At 36.9% G+C, this 20,722-nt stretch overlaps 1 protein-coding gene across 4 annotated transcripts in view; it reads right to left on the bottom strand.

Annotated features, from left to right (window-relative positions):
* Positions 1 to 20,722, bottom strand: part of LOC126248073 (band 7 protein AGAP004871-like) — a 439,986-nt gene that overhangs the window by 264,170 nt on the left and 155,094 nt on the right. Inside the window, exon 1 of one of the 4 annotated variants that reach the window (XM_049948730.1) lies at positions 1,488 to 1,522. The exons of 2 other annotated variants lie outside the window; for them this stretch is intronic. The gene's annotated coding sequence lies outside the window, so the exon portion shown is untranslated. One more of the 4 variants, XM_049948728.1, reaches the window with a different exon arrangement.

Genomic DNA, 20,722 nt, shown 5'->3' on the forward strand with positions numbered 1-20,722 from the left:
AAATCAATAATTCACTTCAGTTCATTTGTTTACATGCACTTAAAGGAAGGAACTCTTCAAATTTTCTTATGAGAGATCATTTCCAATACCTTCTGACATAATGTTGTCAAATATAGCAACATGATAAAATACTGTGAACACACATTTTAACATATTGACTGCCACGAGGCCACAGCAGAGCCTTACACCTGATGCTAGGGTGCTCTCTGGCAGTCACAGCAGGACCTGACATTGTGGCTTACCCTGGTGGTGAAACACCCATCCCTATTTGTGTGGCAGACAACATTGTAAGTACCCATATTACACATTAAAAATATGTTTTGGGTTGGGTATTTACCAGAATATTAACTATTTAATTCAGTGTACAGCTCATCAACTTACATAAGTAATGCTGTTTGAAGCTGTACAGAAAACACTGAGAGACAGTGGGGAAACTAAGCTGCCAGAGTAATTGTAACTAATCATCACAGCTTATAATTAGTGCCACTTGGGCAAATAATAGAAAAACATAGAGTTAGGCATACTTAAAGGAAAGAGAAGTTTTCCGGTATTCTAAGGTGACACTTGAGACAACACAACAGCAGAAGGGCAAAAAATATTAAAAGCCAAACACAGAAAGTGATTATAACAGACTTATTTATTTATTGTCAGTTTCTTATTGTTGTCATCTCAGAGTTCACCATTACATTCAGACAAATAGCAAATCTCCGTCTGTTCTTAATAAACGAGATATAAAAACGTGAGGACACTAAAATTAGTCAATGATACTACAACTGAGAAAAAGTGTGAGAGAGAAATGCAAAGCAAACGTAAACACTCTTTTACTGCCGAAGACTGAAAACGAATGTGTGCGGGTTTTTACCTTTGATGAAAGCTACAGTGTTAGTTGCAAAAATCAAATCAATAGAATTATAACAATAGCGGTTTTTCGTTGTTTCTACTGCTCTAGATTCAAATACTTCACTACCAGAAACATTAATAGAATGTTTTCTGTTATACAGGAAGGAAATTGAAGTATTTCGTAGAGAAGCAGCTTTCTACTACCGAGCGCTTGTACATTGTTATCGGATCTTCGTAACTACAAACTCAATAGCAGTGAACATGCGCTTACAGAACTGTGTTTATCCGTAATGCTTCCAAATCCAGTAGCAGAGGAAATTCCGTTGTACTGGCACTGCAAGCGTCGTGAACAGTATATTTATTTGGAGAACGCGGCTAGTATATATGGGTTTGAAACACCCTGCTTAACTTTCATGAAACATCGGATCAGATCAGACGCCCTGTCAAATGATCTCTTGGCTCCGTAGCCCAACGAATGTGGGTAATTATGTCAGCAGAAGCTGTTGCCTACAACTAACAACACGTAACTTCTGCTACGTTTTATTGGACGTAATACTAAAAATTAAAATAGAAACTGAACGCATATCGCACTTATACAGATCTTTGCCGTCATAAAATTGATTAGGGCGTTTCTTATATTTACTAACTTAAGATTAGCATAGATCTTCCACTCCAAAGATTGTAGACGGACACGTTGGAGAAATTATCGAAGCGACTACATTTTGGTCGACATGGGGTAGCACAGCAGCTTATAATTTTTTTAACCACCTGTTTGTATCTTTATTAATATTTAATAGCTACAACAATTATTGAAAGTTCACAGAATATTAACCAAGGCCATGTGGTTTTATAAATTTATAGATAATTCAATTTATAACAGCAGTTGTTGCTCGTCGTATACAATGAAAAGCTGCTGCGAGATTTTGATTAACTTGTAGTTCAATTGTATGTACCGGTAATTATACAGATTCTTGTCAAATGATGATATTTATCTGTTCTAAATATGTAAAAAAACGTTAAGATGAGAGGCATGTGCTACAAAATTAGTTTTTACGATAGGTAAAGTTGGTACATCAATTATGTTTTATTTACTAACAGTTATTTACCAGGGATTTGTTATGCAACATGCAGAAAAAAATTTTGTTACCGAAAAGGAAATAAAAATAATTACATATCGCTAAGGTCTACACAAATGTAAGATGTAAATTATTTCTGTCATTCATTGCTCGCGATATTTCTCATCCGGCAATGATTTGTTATTGTGAAAAAATGTGAATGCACAACATGTTATCAGCTTAACTGGAGCACTCAGTACCGCTTCACCTGCCCACAGCCAGTCACATTTCGAACTAACTTAAGACATCGAACTATACTACAGATCACTATGTCATCGTGTGTAAGACGACATCACATGATACACCATAATTACAACACAAAGCTGACATTGGGTGCCAGGAGGATCAGTTGACCCTGTTAAAATGTGAGCCCAATTGTCAGGCAGTGTAAGTCGATTCAAAGGCCAGCAGAAAGCAGGGATTAGGATCGTGCCCAAAAAGCACTGATTTACGTGCTTTTCGTTTTTTAACATTAGGCCTATTTAAAAAAAACTATGCAACCCAATTACCTACAACAGCATGTAAGGCTCTAGAGCTATTCATATCATCATACGTTTAGTGAAAATACAAATCTAGGTTGTGAGTTGTTGAAGCAGTATCAAAAACATCCGTTAATCTCAGGTTTCATTCTTGGTGTTTGGAATAAGTCAACAACCCAAAACTGCATCAGCAGTTATGATAATTGAATGTAGATCTCACAGAAATGTAAGAAATGAGTGACATCATATGAAATGCCCAAACCAAGACCCAGAATTATGAAAAAATGAAAAAACACACATAAACAATGTTATACTTTACTTAATAAGTTCCTTGTTCCAGAAATTTATTCGCTCGTTTACTCACTCATCCGTAATAGACAACACCTATTTATGTGTGTACTCAAAACATACATGATTTCCATTGTATTTATACATTAAACATTGCATTACATTAATACTTGTTCCATAGATTATGAATATGACATTTTCTAATGATGTGGAAGGTCAGTTTAACATAGGTTTTCATTACACAATATAATTGCTTTTACAACTGCTACTTGATAACTAAATATTCATTTAACTAAACAAACACTGTTTTTAGCCTTGTTTTACTATTTATTATTATAGTAATGTTATTGCACATCCTGGGTCTCGGGTTATAAGCCCATTTTCAAGAACATTACTGATTCCCAAAGATGATAATACATAGATAAACATTTACTGAGTAGGAGGAGTTGACATTCAGAAATTATTTTAATTTGTCTTCAAATGTTGATTGTCTATCTGTCAGACTTTTAACACTATTTACCAAATGCCCAAAGATTTTTGTGGCACCATAATTCACCCCTTTCTGTGCCAAAGTCAGATTTAACCCAGAATAGTGACAATAATCTTTCTTCTAGTGTTGTAACTATGCATTTTGCTATTATTTTTGAACTGGTACAGGTTATTAATAACAAATTTCATAAGAGAATATATGTATTGCTAAGGTGCTGTGAATATCCTGGGTTCCTTAAATAAAATTCTGCAAGCTGATCTTGGGTGGGCTCCAGCTATTATTTTGACTACACACTTTTGTGGAATGAATACTTTTTCTCTTATTGATGAATTACCCCAAAATATGAAGCCAAATGAAAGCAGTGAATGAAAATAGGCATAGTAGGCTAACTTACTGATATGTTTATTACCAAAATTTTCAATAACCCTTGCATAAGTAGCTGAACCTAACTGTTTCAGCAAATCACTAATGTGTTTCTTCCAATTCAATATTTCATCAGTGCACACAACCAGAAATTTTGAATATTATGCCTTAGCAACAGACTTCTGTTCAAAGTCTATATTTACCAATAGAACTGTATTACAGAATTGTATGTACTGTGTTTTCTCAAAAGTTTGTGAGAGTTCATTTGCAAAGAACCACTTAATAATTTTGTGAAAGACGTTATTGAAAATTTCCTCAGCTAATTCTTGTTTGTTGGGGGTCGACCGAAGCGTCCGCTCCCACCCGTCGTCTTTGACCCGTGACGTAAGGCTGTTGTGGTATGTGATGTCACGACGGCGCGGAATTTAGTTTGTGAGAGTGATGTGTTTGTAGGTGTCGTTTTGATGCGATCGGTGGTGCTCTCTGGTGGTGTGTTAGGTGATGTTTTTGGTTTAGTTTGCGAGTGTGGCGTCGTGTATGAATTTTGGTAAATTGCTTTTTTTATGTCTTTGGTAGATATGAATATGACTGACAGGGTCAACAGTTTTCGGTTGTCGGCTATGATGAGGGACAGTGCGTTGTCTCTAATAAAATTTCTTCAACCATAGGGATTTTTGGATGAAGTCGTGAGGTGTTCATTATGTCTTGAAGAAATGAGGCTTACTTAAAGTTCCGGCGTCTCGGACCATGGACGCCTGTATGTGGAGATGTCGTAAGGATAACAGGTCAAGGGAAGTGTTCGATCCCAATGTGTGGCTGTGAATGTTGGTATTGGTATCAGGAGACGTTTTTGAGCTATATAGGTCAAGGGAAGTGTTAGGTCCTAATTTATAGGATCGGGAGCTGCTGTTGAGCTATATAGGTCAAGGGAAGTGTCCGATTCCAGATGATATTGTGTTTAGTGGTATTTGGGGAGTTTTGTGATGTCGGTTTTTTCGTCGTTTTGCGTGGTTTTGTATGGGGGTGGGTGTCTAAATTTGTTTATATTTAGTTTCCCCCACGCAAAAACCCCCCTATTTCCCGCGCTTGTCCCGTTAGTGTCATTAGGCTTTTTGTGGAACGTGTGTGTGTTTGTTTTTCGATGTATTTTCGTCTTCATAATGTGTACGTAACGACTTTATATGCGCCATATTGGAATCGTGGTTTATGGTCGTTTCCGCTATATTTGTGACGTCATGGGTCAAAGCAGACGGGCGGGATCGGACGCTTCCGTATTATTATACTTGTATCATCACCAAAAAGCAGATTTGCATCTTCATGAATACTGCGTGGCAAGTCATTAGTCTATACACACATAAAAAAAAGTAAAATAAAAAAATAAAAAATAAAAAAAAAAATTGCATCACTTCAGTCCTGAGAGTTCCGGAACATGTACAGAAAATTGGAATAGAGATCTACATAAACATCATTTCTGCCCTTTTTATTGCTCATGGAAACTACACATTGAATGTTGTACCACCATACAGCGAGACATTCAGAGGTACTGTACACTCCGGTACTTCTAATACCCAGCAGCACATGTTCATGCATTTATGCATGCCTGTATTTGTTGTGGTATACTACCCACAAGTTCATCGAGGCACTGTTGGTCCAGATTGTCCCACTCCTCTGCAGCAATTTGGCGTAGATCCCTAAGATTGGTTGGTGGGTCACGTCATCCATAAGCAGCCCTTTTCAGTGTATCCCAGGCATGTTTGATTGGATTTATGTCTGGAAAACATGCTGGCCACTCTAGTCGAGCGATGTCATGATCCTGAAGGAAGTCATTCACAAGATGTGCATGATGGGGGTGCGAGTTGTTGTCCATGAAGATGAATACTGCCGATTGGTTGCACTATCAGTCGGAGGATGGCTTTCACATATTGTAGAGCCGTTACGCCGCCTTCCATGACCATAAGCGGACAGTGTGTCTAATTCGTTCAGCCTGACTGGGTTGCCTCCAAACGGATCTCTGACAATTGTCTGGTTGATGGCATATGCGACACTCATCGCTGAATAGAACATGATGCCAATCCCGAGCGGTCCATTTGGCATGTTGTTGGGCCCAGCTGTACTGCACTGCATGGTGCCATGGTTGCAAAGATGGACCTCACCATGGATGTCAGGAAGAAAGTTGCACATCATACAGCCTATTGCGCACAGTTTGAGTCATAACTCGATGTCCTGTGGCTGCACAAAAGCATTATTCAACATGGTAGCATTGCTGTAAGGGTTTATCTGAGACATAATCCATAGGTAGCAGCCATCCACTGCAGCAGTAGCCCTTGAGCGGCCTGAGTGAGGCATGTCATCAACAGTTCCTGTCTCTCTGTATCTCCTCCGTGTCCAAACAACATCTCTCTGGTTCACTCCGAGGCACCTGGACACTTCCCTTGTCGAGAGCCCTTCCTCAAAGTAACAATGCGGACGTGATCGAACCGTGGTATTGACCGTCTAGGCATGGTCGAACTACAGACAACATGCACCACGTGCTTCCTTCCTGGTGGAAAGACTGGAACTGATTGGCTGTCGTCGGATCCCCTCCGTCTGATTGGTGCTGCTCATGCATGGTTTTTTATATCTTTGGGCGGATTTAGTGACATCTCTGAACAGTCAAAGGGACTGAGTCTGTGATACGGTATCCACAGTCAATGTCTATCTTCAGGAGTTCAGGGAACTGAAGTGATGCAAAAAATTTTATGTGTGTATTAAGAGCAATAACAGACACAAGACTGAAGCCTGTGGAACATCATTCTTGGTACATCTCCGGTTAGAGGACTTTGCTGATTTTTCCAGACTACCTGTACTGTTAATTTCAACCTTCTACATTCTTCCAGTTAAATATGAATTAAACCATTTTTGCACTGTCCAACTCATACCACAACACTTAAGCTTATCTAGAAGAATTTCATGATTCACACAATCAAAAGCCTTTGAGAGATCACAAAATATCCAAATGGATGATGTTTGGTTATTTAGAGCATTTAATATTCAATCAGCATATATAACATTTCATCTTGTAAAGCACTTCTGAAAACCATATTTACATTTTGCTAGTACGTCATTTTTACAAATATTTGAAGGTAATCTTGAACACATTACTTTTTCAAGAATTTTGGATAAAGCTGTCAGAACTGAGACTCGTGGTAGCTGTTAACATCAGACTTATCTCATTTTATATGCAATGGTTTTATAATAGCATTTTTAGTCTATCTGGAAAAATGCCCTGTATCAGTGAGCTGCTACATATATGGCTGAGAATCCTACTTATCTGCTGAGAACCAGTTTTAGTACTCTCTTGGAAATGCCATCAATTCCATGTGAGCATTTACTTTTGAGTGAATTTATTATTTTCCTAATTTCAGTAGGAGAGGTCATTTGAATTTAAATTTTATCAAATTGCATATCTATTGCCTCTTCCACATAGTGCTTTGCATTTTCTAATGACTAGCTGAATCCTATTTCCTCTAAAACACTTAAAAATGATTATTAAAAGTGTTTTCTGCTTCTGACTTCTTGTTAACGAACTTTTCATTGAGGTTGATAGGAATGCAGTCTTTCTGTACTCTCGGTCGCCCTGTTTCCTTTTAAGAATATTCCAAATAGTTTTAATTTTATTAAAAGATGTGCTAACCTCAGACGTAATGCACATACTTCTGGACTTTTTAATAACTTTTCTTTATACAGTGCAGTAGTTTTTATAATGTTTCACTGTTTCTGGATCATTACTTCTTCTAGGTATAAGAATCATTTCCCTTTTCTGTTTATAATATATATTTATCCCTTTTGTAAGCAATGGTTTTTTAGATGGTTAATTACATATATGTTTAATTGTTTTCTTAGAGAAACAGTTTTCAAATATATTCACAAAGGTATTATCAAATAGGTTAAATTTTAAATTAGCCTCTGGTTCCCTGTACACCTCATCGCAGTCTAACTGTTGCAAGCTTTCCCTAAAATCTGCAATTGTTAAATTGTTAACTGAATGCACTGTTTTGGAGGACTGTTTTGTATTACTGTATAGAGCTATGTCATATACTGTAATTAGCTGTGCATCAGGAACAGACAGACCATTCTCAACAAGAAAAGTTCATATTTGATTCAATTTATCTTGGTCTATGAAAACATTATCTATCAGTGTGCTGCTTTCCTGTACCACCCAAGTAGGAAAATAAATAACTGATGTCAAATTGAAAGAACCAAGTAATACTTAAAGGCCAAGCTTTTTATTGGACCCTTTCGGAAAATCTACATTGAAATCCCCACAGTTTGCTTCCCACCGTCTGACAGATAGCACAACAAAGAACCCAAGTTTTTCAAAAATAGCTGAAACTTTCCCAATGGGGACCTATAAACAGCTACAATTATAAAAGTACCATTATTTAATTTAAAGTCACATGCACATGCATATGTTGCTCTACACGGAGTTTTTTAGTATCTACATTTTTCACATTATGATACATTTTAACATATATGGCAACTCCTCCTCTCTCCATAGTGTCTCTACTTACTTGTGCTGGAAACTTACATCCAATTACATTTACCTTTTCCATATGTGTGACTATATGATGTTCAGTCAGGCATAGTACATCTATTCCAACCTCAGTTTCTAAATCTATATCTAATCATTAATTAAATTGCTCTTAGATATATACACAAAATCAATCCAAGACTTTATTAACATATTCTGAGCAAAATAAATATATGATAATAGGTCCTCGAATGGTCAAGCCAATTCACACACTCATCTCATAAGTCTACACTTTCACATTGCTTCTGCAGCTTGCACCCATTCACTCACTCGTGTTCTCAGTTCCACTCTTTTCAACATTCATTCTGCAGTATCATGTGTTTCCTAGGTCCCTGGCACATACAAAAAAGGGGAAGCAGCAGCAGGATCATTCTTATATATCGGAAAAGTACATCCAATCACACACACCAATTCATTCATTCATGATGAACTTCAGATCCCATAAAGAAGGAGAACCTTCCGGGATGTGGAAAGAGTCAAGATGAAACAAAGACACCATGGAAACTTTATATGTACACTGCATTAACTGATGTGTTGGTGAATGTGCCAACACCTTGTAGATAGAGGAGGCCGAAATGCACGCTATCTAACGCAGACGGGCGTGAATTCTGGAACAGGATAAGTAGTGAATTCTAATAAGGAAAGTATGCAGCTCCTCTAATACTTAACTTTTATTTATCCTTGTTGTGAATACAGCATTCTTGATGAGACATTTCATACGATAACTATCAAACCATGTAAGGCTAATGGCGCCTTGCTAAGTCGTAGCCATTAACTTAGCTGAAGGCTATTCTGTCTCTCGGCAAATGAGAGCAAAGGCTTCGTCCGTATAGGCGCTAGCAACGTCGTCGTACAACTGGGCCGAGTTCTCGTACGTCTCTCGAGACCCGCCGTGTGGTGGCGCTCGGTCTGCGATCACACAGTGGCGACACGCGGGTCCGACATGTACTAATGGACCGCGGCCGATTTAAGCTACCACCTAGCAAGTGTGGTGTCTGGCAGTGACACCACATTAACAATAAACAATCTCTACACTGCTTGATGCTATTTACACTTATGCCCTCTAAATTTAATCCAGTAAATTAGTAAGACCGCCGCTATTTCTCTGCTCTTAGTAGCTTAATATTTACGTAATTACAATGGTATTTTTCAGAGAAAATATTTTTACATCTGTAAGTACTGATTACTTGTACAACTTTATAACAAACACTGCTACTTGCCGTGGAGTTAACTGAAATATTAAATTCCAGTATCTAGGTATTCAGATAATTTCTAGAAAGTGTTGATGAGATGTGTTTTTAGTTTTCTTTTGAACTGGTAGGAATTCCCAATTTCATGCTTTATGTTAGGTGGGAGCATGGAGAAAGTTGGTGTGGATGTGTTAAGTGTTGCAAGATTTAGGTTAGCTTCTCACTTTTGTAGGGCAGAAATGGAGGATGGAGGAGTTCCCACATTCATTAGGACTACCATAAATTTCATAACATAGGCATTCATAAATTTTGCCTAGAGCAGCACATGGAAGAATGTGTAATAGAAGTAGAATTTCATAATAAATCATTCCTCAATAGCAAGTGTATACTGAGTACCAGCAGGTAATTTGAATATGTCCGTAAATCACTTTGAAGATCTACTGGTCTGTTTAACAACAAAAAAGAAAAATTAGTGGTTGCTGGTGATTTTAATGTAGATTTTCTTGAAACCCCTCCATTAATAACTTATTGCAGTCAAGTTAATTCGTAGTGTTAAGTTTCCAACTAGAATAACTAAGGGTTCAAAGACGGCCATTGATACCATCTTTGTTGAAATGTCTAACAAACAAAATTGTATTACGAAAATATAAGTAGCTTCTCACACCATGACATGCAGTTCCTTTTGCTAAATATTAATACTGATCACTATATAAAATCTACTAAATCTGAGTTCAAGAGGGTTGTCAGTACGCCAAAAATTGAATGTTTTGGGAAACTCCTCAAAGACATGAATTGGAGTGATGTGTTCAAGGCTCATAGCATGAATGAGAAATACAATAACTTTATTAATAATATCCTTAATTTATTTGACAACTGTTTCCTCCCGAAAGTAGCCCAGCTTAGAGCAAAGTCTCTAAAAAACACTATGGATTACTCAGAGAATAAAGCTATCCTGTAAGACAAATAGGAAACTATCAGTCAGAAAGAGCTCTGATGTAAATGCTATAGATCATTACAAAGCACAATGCAAAATATTGATGACAGTAATATGGACATCGAAGCAAATGAATTCTTAGGAAAGAGTAGTCACATCAGATAACAAAACAAAGGCAATGTGAGATATAGTGAAGGAAGAGACTGGTTGAACCACAGATGAAGAGGAACACATAGCATTAAGAGTAAATGATACATGGGTAACAAATGTACACAGTGTTGCTAAACTTTTCAATAAGCACTTCATCATTGTTACTGAAAAGAGGGGGTTTGTCAGGTTCAGTAGATGCTGCATGGAATATCTAAGACCAGCCACTACCATTAACTACAATAATATGACTATAACCCTCACAATACCAGTAGAAGTAATGTCCCTCACTGTAATTCTTAAAATAAAAAAATGCTATTGGGTATGACAATACATCAAAAAATTGATCAAAGAGTGTGCCTCTGAGTTTGGTTAAATGTGTAACCAGCCATTAACCAGTGGAACATTTCTTGAATGGTTGAAATATGATAAAGTGAAGTCTTGATATAGGGAAGAAGATAAAGAAACACATTCAAACTTCCATCCAATTTCACTTTTGCCCGCATTCTCAGAAATTTTAGAAAAGTTGTCATGGTAACCATCTGACCACAAATATAATATTATCCAAGACACAGTTCGTGTTTCTTAAGGGTACTAGTACTGAGAAGGTTATCGACACATATAGTGAGTAGTAGTAGTAGTAGTAGTAGTAGTAGTAGCAGTAGTAGCAGCTTTATTCATCTGTAGATCTCTTTTTACAAGGCTATAGGACATGACAAAGTATTTACAAGTTTAGATCAATTTGAAATAAGCTAATTCATATACACATATATTTACAGACTTCTAATTAGAGACAATCATTAGATTTACTCCTGGTATACAATACTTTTTTTTTTTTTTTACAAATAACTTATTAGATAACGTAATCCCGCACTGCTCACTCATGTCTATCAGTCACTGCACACACTATACACACATTGTTTCATAATACACACACACACACACACACACACACACACACACACTTGTGGTATGCATAGCTTTGGGGTAAGTATTTCTAGAAAGGAAAAAAAGAAGGAAACAAATATAAAGTGACGGTGTTATGTGGAATGTTGGGTGTTTTATAATCATTATTATTTATTTATTTATTTGTATAACATTTTTTTATCAAACCCCTACACTGTTTTATCTAAGTAATCCTTCAATGTATAAAATGTGTTGCATAACAGGTACTTTTTAGCTGCCTTTTTAAATAAGTGTATTTTTGCAATTTCTTTAATCTCTTTCGGTAATTTATTGTACAGTTTTATCCCTTGGTATAAAATGCTGTTTTGAGTTTTATGTTTATTTTTTCTTGGTAAATGTAAGTTGAGTCTGTCTCTTGTTGCATGGTCATGGACAGAGTTATTTGTGCAGTATTTACCAATGTTATTTTTCTGTGTACAACTGACTGGTAAATGTATTCAGATGAAGCAGTTAAAATCCCCAGTGTTTTGAACAGATCTTTACAATGAGCTCGACTAGTATTTTTGGATATTAGTCTTATGGCTCTTTTGTGGAGTTTGAAAATTATGTTCATATTTTGTGCATTTATTCCCCCAAAATGAATGCCATAGCTAAGAACTGAGTGTACACATGAATAATATGTAATCAAAAGACATTGCATGTTACACACTGATGATGGGATTCTAAGGGCATAACATGCTGATGACATTCTTTTTGCAAGTACCTTTGTGTGTTCACAACACTTCAACTGAGAATCAATATTCATTCCTAGAAATTTTGCATTTGTTACACAGTCTATAGAGGTGCATCTACATTTAATTTAACATTGTCATTTTTCCTCTTCAAACTGAAATTCATGGCATTAGTTTTCTTTATGTTCAATGTCACTTTATTGCTTATTGACCAATCATAAACTTCCTTGAGAGTTTCATTTGCTTTCTCGGAAAGGAGTTCTCTTGTTTTCTCGTGACTATAATATTTCTGTCATCAGTGAAGAAAATTTTTTCACCATGAGTAAGACTACTCGGAAAGTCATTGATGTATATCAGGAACATTATTGGGTCTAATATGCTACCTTGCGGAACCCCTATATTAATGTATTTTGATACTGATAAGTGTTTTAGTAAATGTTTAGATCTATTTGAAGTATGTGTTATCTCTACTCTTTGTACCCTATCTGTTAGGTATGATCGAAACCAGTCATTAACTACCCCTCTTATTCCTAATGCTTCTAATTTATTGAGTAGAATCTTGTGGTCAACTGTATCAAACGCCTTAGAAAGATCCAGAAATATGCCTGCGACACACTCATCTTTATCAAGAGCATCAGGTACAACATTTGTGAATTCTACTATAGCTGGCTCAATGTTTTTGTTGCCACTTCGGAAACCAAACTGTGATTCTCTTAAGAGATTGTATTTATTCAGGTAATTCATTAATATTTCTTTCGTAATTGCTTCTATTATTTTTGAGAATGCTGACAGCAGGGAAATGGGCCGGTAATTTTGTGTGTCTTGTGCATTACCTTTCTTAAGCAAAGGTACAACTCTTGCCTGTTTTAACTGCTCTGGAAATGTCCCTGATGTGAAGGATTCATTTATTATATTTGTCAAGGGGTCTTGTATAATCCCTATGCATGGTTTCAGTACACACATTGGTACTTCATCTAAGCCTACTGACCTTTTATTTTTTAGTTTCTGAACAGTTTTATTGACTTCATTCTGTGTTGTTGAAAGTAACATCATTGTATTTAGTGCAACATTATTTACAGGTGTTATATTTGTATTGGGGAATTTTTGCTGCAACTTGTCTGCAGTACTTGAAAAATGCTCATTTACATAGTTTGCTAAGTGTTGTGGATCATTTATTACCTTATCCCCCTCCCTTAGCAGTATGTTATCCTGTGTTTGTTTGCCTCTCCCCATGTCCTTTTTTATAACATCCCAGACTGCTTTGCTTTTATTCTCTGCATTACATATTATTTTGTCACTAACTGACTTTTTTGCAGCAATCAGCACCTTCCTATAGATCTTTTTGTATCTTGTGATGTCCCTTCTCTCCGTCTTCACTCGTCGGGAGGAGATGATGTTCGTCCCCATCGGTGTGACGTGGAACAGCACCTGTAAAACTCATAAGAACACAACTCCTCACATGGTTTAGAAATATTCTGTTATCTGTCTGCAACAGTCTTCTCATTTTGTGTGAACTGGTAAAGTGCAATAGTTTATTTTTATTATTATGCCCGGTTAGTTCCATGATGAAATAAAATCTTGATTCTTGATTTCATCCTTACGGTTGTTTTTCGTATCATACATAGGAGGATGGAAATTTGCTGTCTACTATTCCGTTGCTATGCCGTTGCTATGTCCAGTTACTAACAACGGTCCGATGTAACTCCAGAGATAACTTATGTTGGAGTAAATGTTTTTTTCTTTTTTTAATATGCCATAATACTGGTTTAAACTAATCACTCTTCACTGTCCATTATTCATGTACTCACTTAGTCACTTAAAATGTTTAAAGCGTTAGGCAACACGTAAGATTTATCTTTTGATTCAGATTTTATTGTTCTTTTGGTAATCAATTGTTTGTCCCTACAACACATGCACACTGATATGTCATTCAAGATTAACTTCTGTTCATTTCAGTAATCGTGATGCTGACGACAACTTTTGACTAATCGGCATATTTGTCTTTCTTCGTGTCTTCATTTTATTATGTCCTACTCAAGACTATGAATTGTTTTTCTGTCGTTGATCCATTGCTCTCAAAGTTTGTAACTGTTCATCAGTACGAAGGCTAAGTCCGATAAACCAATATCACTGAATTGAAGTCTAACACTCGTCTTACTATACCGTCTCATTGAGAACGGTAAAGATTAACTTTCATCAGTCAAATGACTGAGCAAGACTTCAGTCTCTACCTCACAAATTATCAAACTTCCAAAACTGAAACAATCTAATAGCGTCTGCGTCCAGACAACTATCGCAAAAGTATTCTAGAGCGACTCAAGAGCAACTAACTAACTGAACATTTCCATTTCCAAGTTGCATTGTAGTCGCATTGAATTTCCTTTTCGATGCAGCTACAACTCTCTTCCATGTTCAATGTTATCTTTGACTGAATTACTTTCTTGGATTTAACCTTCGTTCATATGATTTTGAATTTATTCTATAGATATTGGATAAAGAATCTATGATAATCCTTTTCTTTTATCTCACCTTTTCATATGCTGTTCTCAGTATTTGAATAATGTAGGTGTTAATCAAAATATTACCAGTGTAGATTTTATTGTCAATAGTTGCCATCACTATCAAGATGACTCACTTCCCTACTTTAAGTTTCCACAAAGTTTGTTACTTGGGGTTTTCTGTCCTTGGGGAATTATAATCTATGATAGAAATTTAAGAATTGTGGATGATTGCAAATATTTTTCATGGAACTGAGATGTTTAAGTGTTTGGGAGGACTTCTTAACACCTGCTGGTATCCTTCTGTTTTTGTGAGATGTTGATACAGACATGCATACTTTTGGAACTGCATTTTCAAATTTCAATTTAAACAATATGGAGAATTTATTTTCCTTATACACTTCATCCCAGCTAGTTCTTTTGAAAAATCTTTTATTTTGATTTCTGATAGATGTTGTTTGTAGGCTTGTAGTTTAGGGAATGCCTGATTTTACTGTTGTTGTTTGACAGAGATGGTCTGATAGTCAGAGATCTTTTACAGCTACATCACATTTTTCCCTGTCCATGTTTGTGGCCACATGGTCAATTACTGATGCAGTAGTTGTAGTAACCCTTGTTGCACTATTGACCAATAGGGACATGCCAAAACTTTGAAGGATGTTTATGAAGGTGCTGCTGGATTCATTTATGATATTAGCACTGATGTTAATGTCCCCACACAGAATTATGTTGACCTTTGTACTTGAGACTTTATCTAGAACTTCTGTTAATTTATTGAAAAAAGTGCCCACACTACCACTGGAAGATCTATACACTCACAAAATGATTAATTTCTTGGTGATATCAAGCCCTGTTAATTCAATAGCTAATATTTCAATGTGTTTGTCTTCACTTACTGTACTGAGGTCAAGATTTGAACTGTGTTCCTTTTCTGTTATAAATGCATGATCCTCCACACCTTGAAATAGTTCTGCAGTAAGAGTTTGCCTTTTCATACAATGATAATGCTACATGTTGGATTTCTGTGTCTCTACACCAGTGCTCAGTAATACAAACTACTGAGCAGTTCAAAGATTGGAGCTCAACTTCTAATAGCTGTATTTTATTTTTTATTGATTGCATGTTTTGATGGAGGATTGTTAAATCTGTGAAATGCCCCATGTTACTCTTTCCAATGGTTTGTTTTTCTTTGTGACATCTGGTATACATAATTCATTAGAAATAAATTACAGGCTATTGGTATATGTTGTTACCTGTCAAAGGCATTTGGCTGTGTAAATCACAGTATCATTTTAAGTAAATTAGAATATTATGGTGTAACAGGAAATGCTGCAAAATGGTTTAAATTCTATATCTCTGATAGAAAACAAAGAGTGTCAGAAAGAAAGAAACATGTATTAAGCTGTCAGACGTTATCCAACTGGGAATCAATCACATGTGGTATCCCCCAAGGTTCCATCTTAGGCCCTTTACTTTTTCTTGTGTATTCATTACACACTGAAAAGCCGAAGAGCCTGGTGCACCTTCCTAATATCATGTAGCAACACAGCGTACCATGGAATCGACTAATGTGTGAAGTAGTACTGGATGGAATTGACACCATGCATCCTTGAGAGCTGTCCATAAATCCATAAGAGTAAGAGGGGGTGCACATCTGTTCTGAACAGCACATAACAAGGCATCCCAGATATGCTCAAAAATGTTCATGTCTGGGAAGTTTGGTGGCCAGCGGAAGTGTTCAAACTCAGAAGAGTGTTCCTGGAGCCACTCTCTAACAATTCTCGATGTGTGGGGTGTTGCATTGTCCTGCTGAAATTGCCCAAGTCTGTCAGAATGCACAATGGACATGAATAGATGCAGGTGGTCAGACAGGATGCATACATACATATCAACTGTCATAGTCATGTCTAGACATATCAGGGGTCCCATATCACTCCAACTGCACATGCCCCACACCATTACAGAGCCTCCACCAGCTTGAACAGTCCACACCACAGGTTTGCAATGTTTCAGTAGTGCAAGTGCTATCTTACAGCCTCGTGGAGCAAATTGCTGAAGCACACTGTGGGCTGTTTACAATACAACCATTGGCTGATATACACAGTGAGTGTAAAATGGGTGAAGGGTATGAGACAAACCTGAAAGTAAATGTTCTGACCAAATATCTTGCCAAAGTTAACCTTCAGTGACAGGAGACTGTGGCCAGTGTAAAGCTGTCATGAAGTGCATCTATCATATTGGAAAACCAACTTAAACTGTGTAAAAATACACTAAGGCATAATTCCCATAATATAGTGCCACTTGCCACCAGGAAGCTGCTTTTGGAGAACAAAAGTACCAGAAAGCCATGCATTTCAGAAGGAATGCCATCTGTGATGCACACTGCTGTGAGAGATTCAGATTCAGATTCTTTATTAGTCATTCAGCATTGTTACATGCAATAGACTTCGTCAGTTCACTTAACCCATTAATTTTACAAAATAAATTTTTACATATTTAAGTTGATATTGGGCATTTCTAAAAATTCTTCTAATGAATAGAATGGATTAGTTAACAAGAAGTTATGAACATTATCTTTAAATAATTTGTCAGGATTGATTGACCCATTTTTAGACAATTTGTTATATATTTTAATTGCCATATACTTATGACTATTGTTAGTTTTAGCTAATCTATTTTGTGGCAACAGCAGAGAAGTACACGTTCTTGTATAGTAGCCATGCCTTTCATTTGTTACACTTAAATTAGGTAGTTCAGCAAGTATGTAGTTAACACTGTCAAGAATATATAAATTAATTACTGTTAAAATTCTATATTTAATGAACAATGGTTTACAATGTGCTCTATTATCTACCTTAGCCATTACTCTGATTGCTTTCTTCTGGATCACCATAATTTCATTTATTTTTCTGCTGTTTCCCCAGAGTATTAACCCATACCTTAAAACAGATTGAAAAAAGGCGAAGTACGCTGTCCTTACGTACTCAAATGTCACACAACACATCAGTCTCTTCAACAAATATATAACTCTTGACAACCTAACCACTATGTGATCAACATGAGAGTTCCATGTTAGACTGTTGTCAAGTACAATACCTAAACACTTTGCCTTTTGTTTTTCTATTTTTGTAGTCTTTGATAGACTGAACCACATATTCTGGGTCTTTTCCTCATTTAATAGCAGACCATTGGCATTAAACCATGATGTTGCATTTTCTTTTGCCAATTTCATATCACTTACAAGGTTATCAAGTACATGGTTTACAGATAGAAAAGTTGTGTCATCTGCATACATATATGTCTTTACATCTATATTTCCTGGTAAGTCATTTATGTGTACAAGGAAAAGAAGTGGTCCCAATTTAGATCCCTGTGGCACTCCATGTTGAACCTCGAGTATGTTTGACAGATGACTTCCTGAACTCACCACCTGGTTCCTTTTATTGAGGTATGATTTGATGAGTTTTAAACTTTTATCACATATTCCATAGTACTCAAGTTTAGAGAGCAGAAGTGAGTGGTCAACACAGTCAAAAGCTTTGCTCAGATCACATAAGGTTACCTGTGCATGCGCATGGTCCTCAAATGCTGCTAGAATGTCTCTGACTAAGAGCTCTATGGCATGTATAGCTGACCTTCCTTTTCTGTAACCAAACTGTGATGCACTTAACATACCATTTAGTTCTAGGTACTCATACATCTGCTTATATATTATGCCTTCAAACACTTTTCCTAGTACTGGAATTAGTGAAATTGGTCTGTAGTTTGCAGGATCTGATTTGACACCCTTCTTAAAGACTGGAGTTACCTTGGATAGTTTGAGAGGATCAGGAAAAAACCCTTCTATGAGACACAGGTTTATAGAATATGTTAATGGTGCTGCAATGTAATGTATGATTTCTTTCAATAGATTGTTTGACATATTAAAAATATCTGTACTGTATGAATTTTTCATTTCTTTGACTATTTTAAGAACTTCATGTTGGCATACCTCTTTGAAGTGTTTCAATGATGATCTGGCCCTATTATGATTTAGGTTTGCTCTCTTCAGATAATCTATACATGTTACATTGGGTTTACTGATCAGGTATAAGTGGGACTACCCATCAACAAATTGTGAGTTATAATACTGTATGTGGGGCTTGCTTGAGGATAACATTGGAAATATGTTTTCTAGGGAAGCATAAAGGGAATTTTTGTAGCATGGACAAAAGTTCCAAATGATATTCCCAAACAAGAGTAATAAAACCACCAGACAGATAAATGAAATGCAAGCATAAGAGTTTAATAAGCCAGACTATGTATTGTTAAAGGTGATATGTTAAGGATAATTTATTAAGAGGGAAAAAGTTTTCCAGGGTGGTTTTTAGTCTGTAAGTGTGAAATGAAGAGTTAGAAGTTGTGTGTACATAAGCATGGCAAGGTGACTGGTAGCAGAAATGTTTCTTAGTATTTAAGATAATGAGCAGAGCATGGGGCACTAGATATGTTGTAAGGTTAAGCAACACAGGGAGAGATTCCAAGGTAATAATAGCCATAGCAAGTGTATGTGGAATATTGTTATGTGAATGCTGATGATAAATGTATTTTATAGTGTTTAAGGGGATATGAGAACATGGAACAAACCTCAAGGGTTTGGAGAGAGGACTGCCAAGAGCATGTGACTAGCAGAATAAAATTAAAATGACACTATATAATGAGTGTACCAGAGGAACTAATGTACTATTAAGTGGGGTGAAAATAAGCAGCTTATTAGAATAAGAAGTCTAGTAAGAAAGACTTGTAGGTTAAATGTAGTCTCTGAACTTTGTTTGTTAAGCTGCAACGCACTCTTGTGTCTTAAGTGAGACACAGGTGGCCAGGTCTTTTATGTGAACAGGTGTTGTGTAGTGCCACTACCCTTTTGTGGGCAAATCTTTGGGAATATGTGGTGGAGTATTGAAGAGATATGACACTGTGCGAAGAATTTGACAGAGCACTGGAAGACCTAAGTCAAAACAAGGCCCCTGGAGTAGACAACATTCCCTCAGAATTACTGATATCCTGACAAGAGCCAGTCACCTGATGTGCAAGATGAATGAGCCAGAGGATGTACCATCAGATTTCAAGAAGAATGAAATAATTACAGTTCGAAAGAAAGCAGGTGCTTTACTGAACTATCAGTTTAATAATGCATGGCTGCAAATACTGATGTGAATTATTTACAGAAGAATGGAAAAAAATGGTAGAAGCAGATCTCAAGGAAGACCAGTCTGGGTTCTGGGAAAATGTAGAAACATGCGAGGCAATATAGACATTATGACTTATTTTATGTAGTGCCACAATCATTTTGTGTGGAAATATGTGGTGGAGTATTGCAGTAGCTACTGGTAGTTGGTGAATAAGAGCATTGTCATTTAGGTTATAGCAACAGAGCAGTTGAATTATGATGAGACTGGTCAGGCTCACGCAGTGAAACCTGCCTCGCAGTGGTAATACATGGTTCTTGAAGTACAGGCAAGGAGATTGTCAAGGATGTCACTAGAATCAGCACATTGGCATAACATATGTGCTGCTACCTTGTATAAATAGCTCTTATTTTGGTAGCAGTTTCATTCACAGTCCAGCAGTTCTACGAGGAAGTGGAGACTACATCAGATGAGGAGACACACGGAGACACTAGCAGCAGCCATGAGTTTGGATCATCGTCATAGTACCAGCTTCCCGCACTAAGTCCACCTTCTGGACTAAGTGGAATGGCACAGTGGATCATCCCAGGCTCACTGCATCAGCAAGCTGGACTCGTGCCCAGGGGCAATGGGTCATAACCCTGTACAGCAGCCATTCTTCCACCATCATGGTGTGCACATTCCATACCAAAGGCTGGTGGGATGCATTCATTAATTTGAGAGCTGGCTGCAATGCAGGGTTTTTGTAGCATGACTCCTGCAATGGGGTCACTTTCCACAAACTGGGTACAGGCATCAGCAAAGATGCGCATGTGTGTACAGCCAGCAGCTGGTTACTGGTTGTCATCTCACCAGTCACCCAGCTCTTCCCACATGGAGTGGGCGGTGTAGTCACTAAGCAGCTCGAACATAGCAGAAATGTATGAGCAAAATAAAGCATTAATTTTGACAGCTGAGTTTCTCTGGGCCTTCACTGGCATGCTATCCTATTGGGACAGAGAAA

Source organism: Schistocerca nitens, chromosome 3 (genome assembly GCF_023898315.1).
Source record: "Schistocerca nitens isolate TAMUIC-IGC-003100 chromosome 3, iqSchNite1.1, whole genome shotgun sequence".
Lineage (NCBI taxonomy): Eukaryota > Metazoa > Arthropoda > Insecta > Orthoptera > Acrididae > Schistocerca > Schistocerca nitens.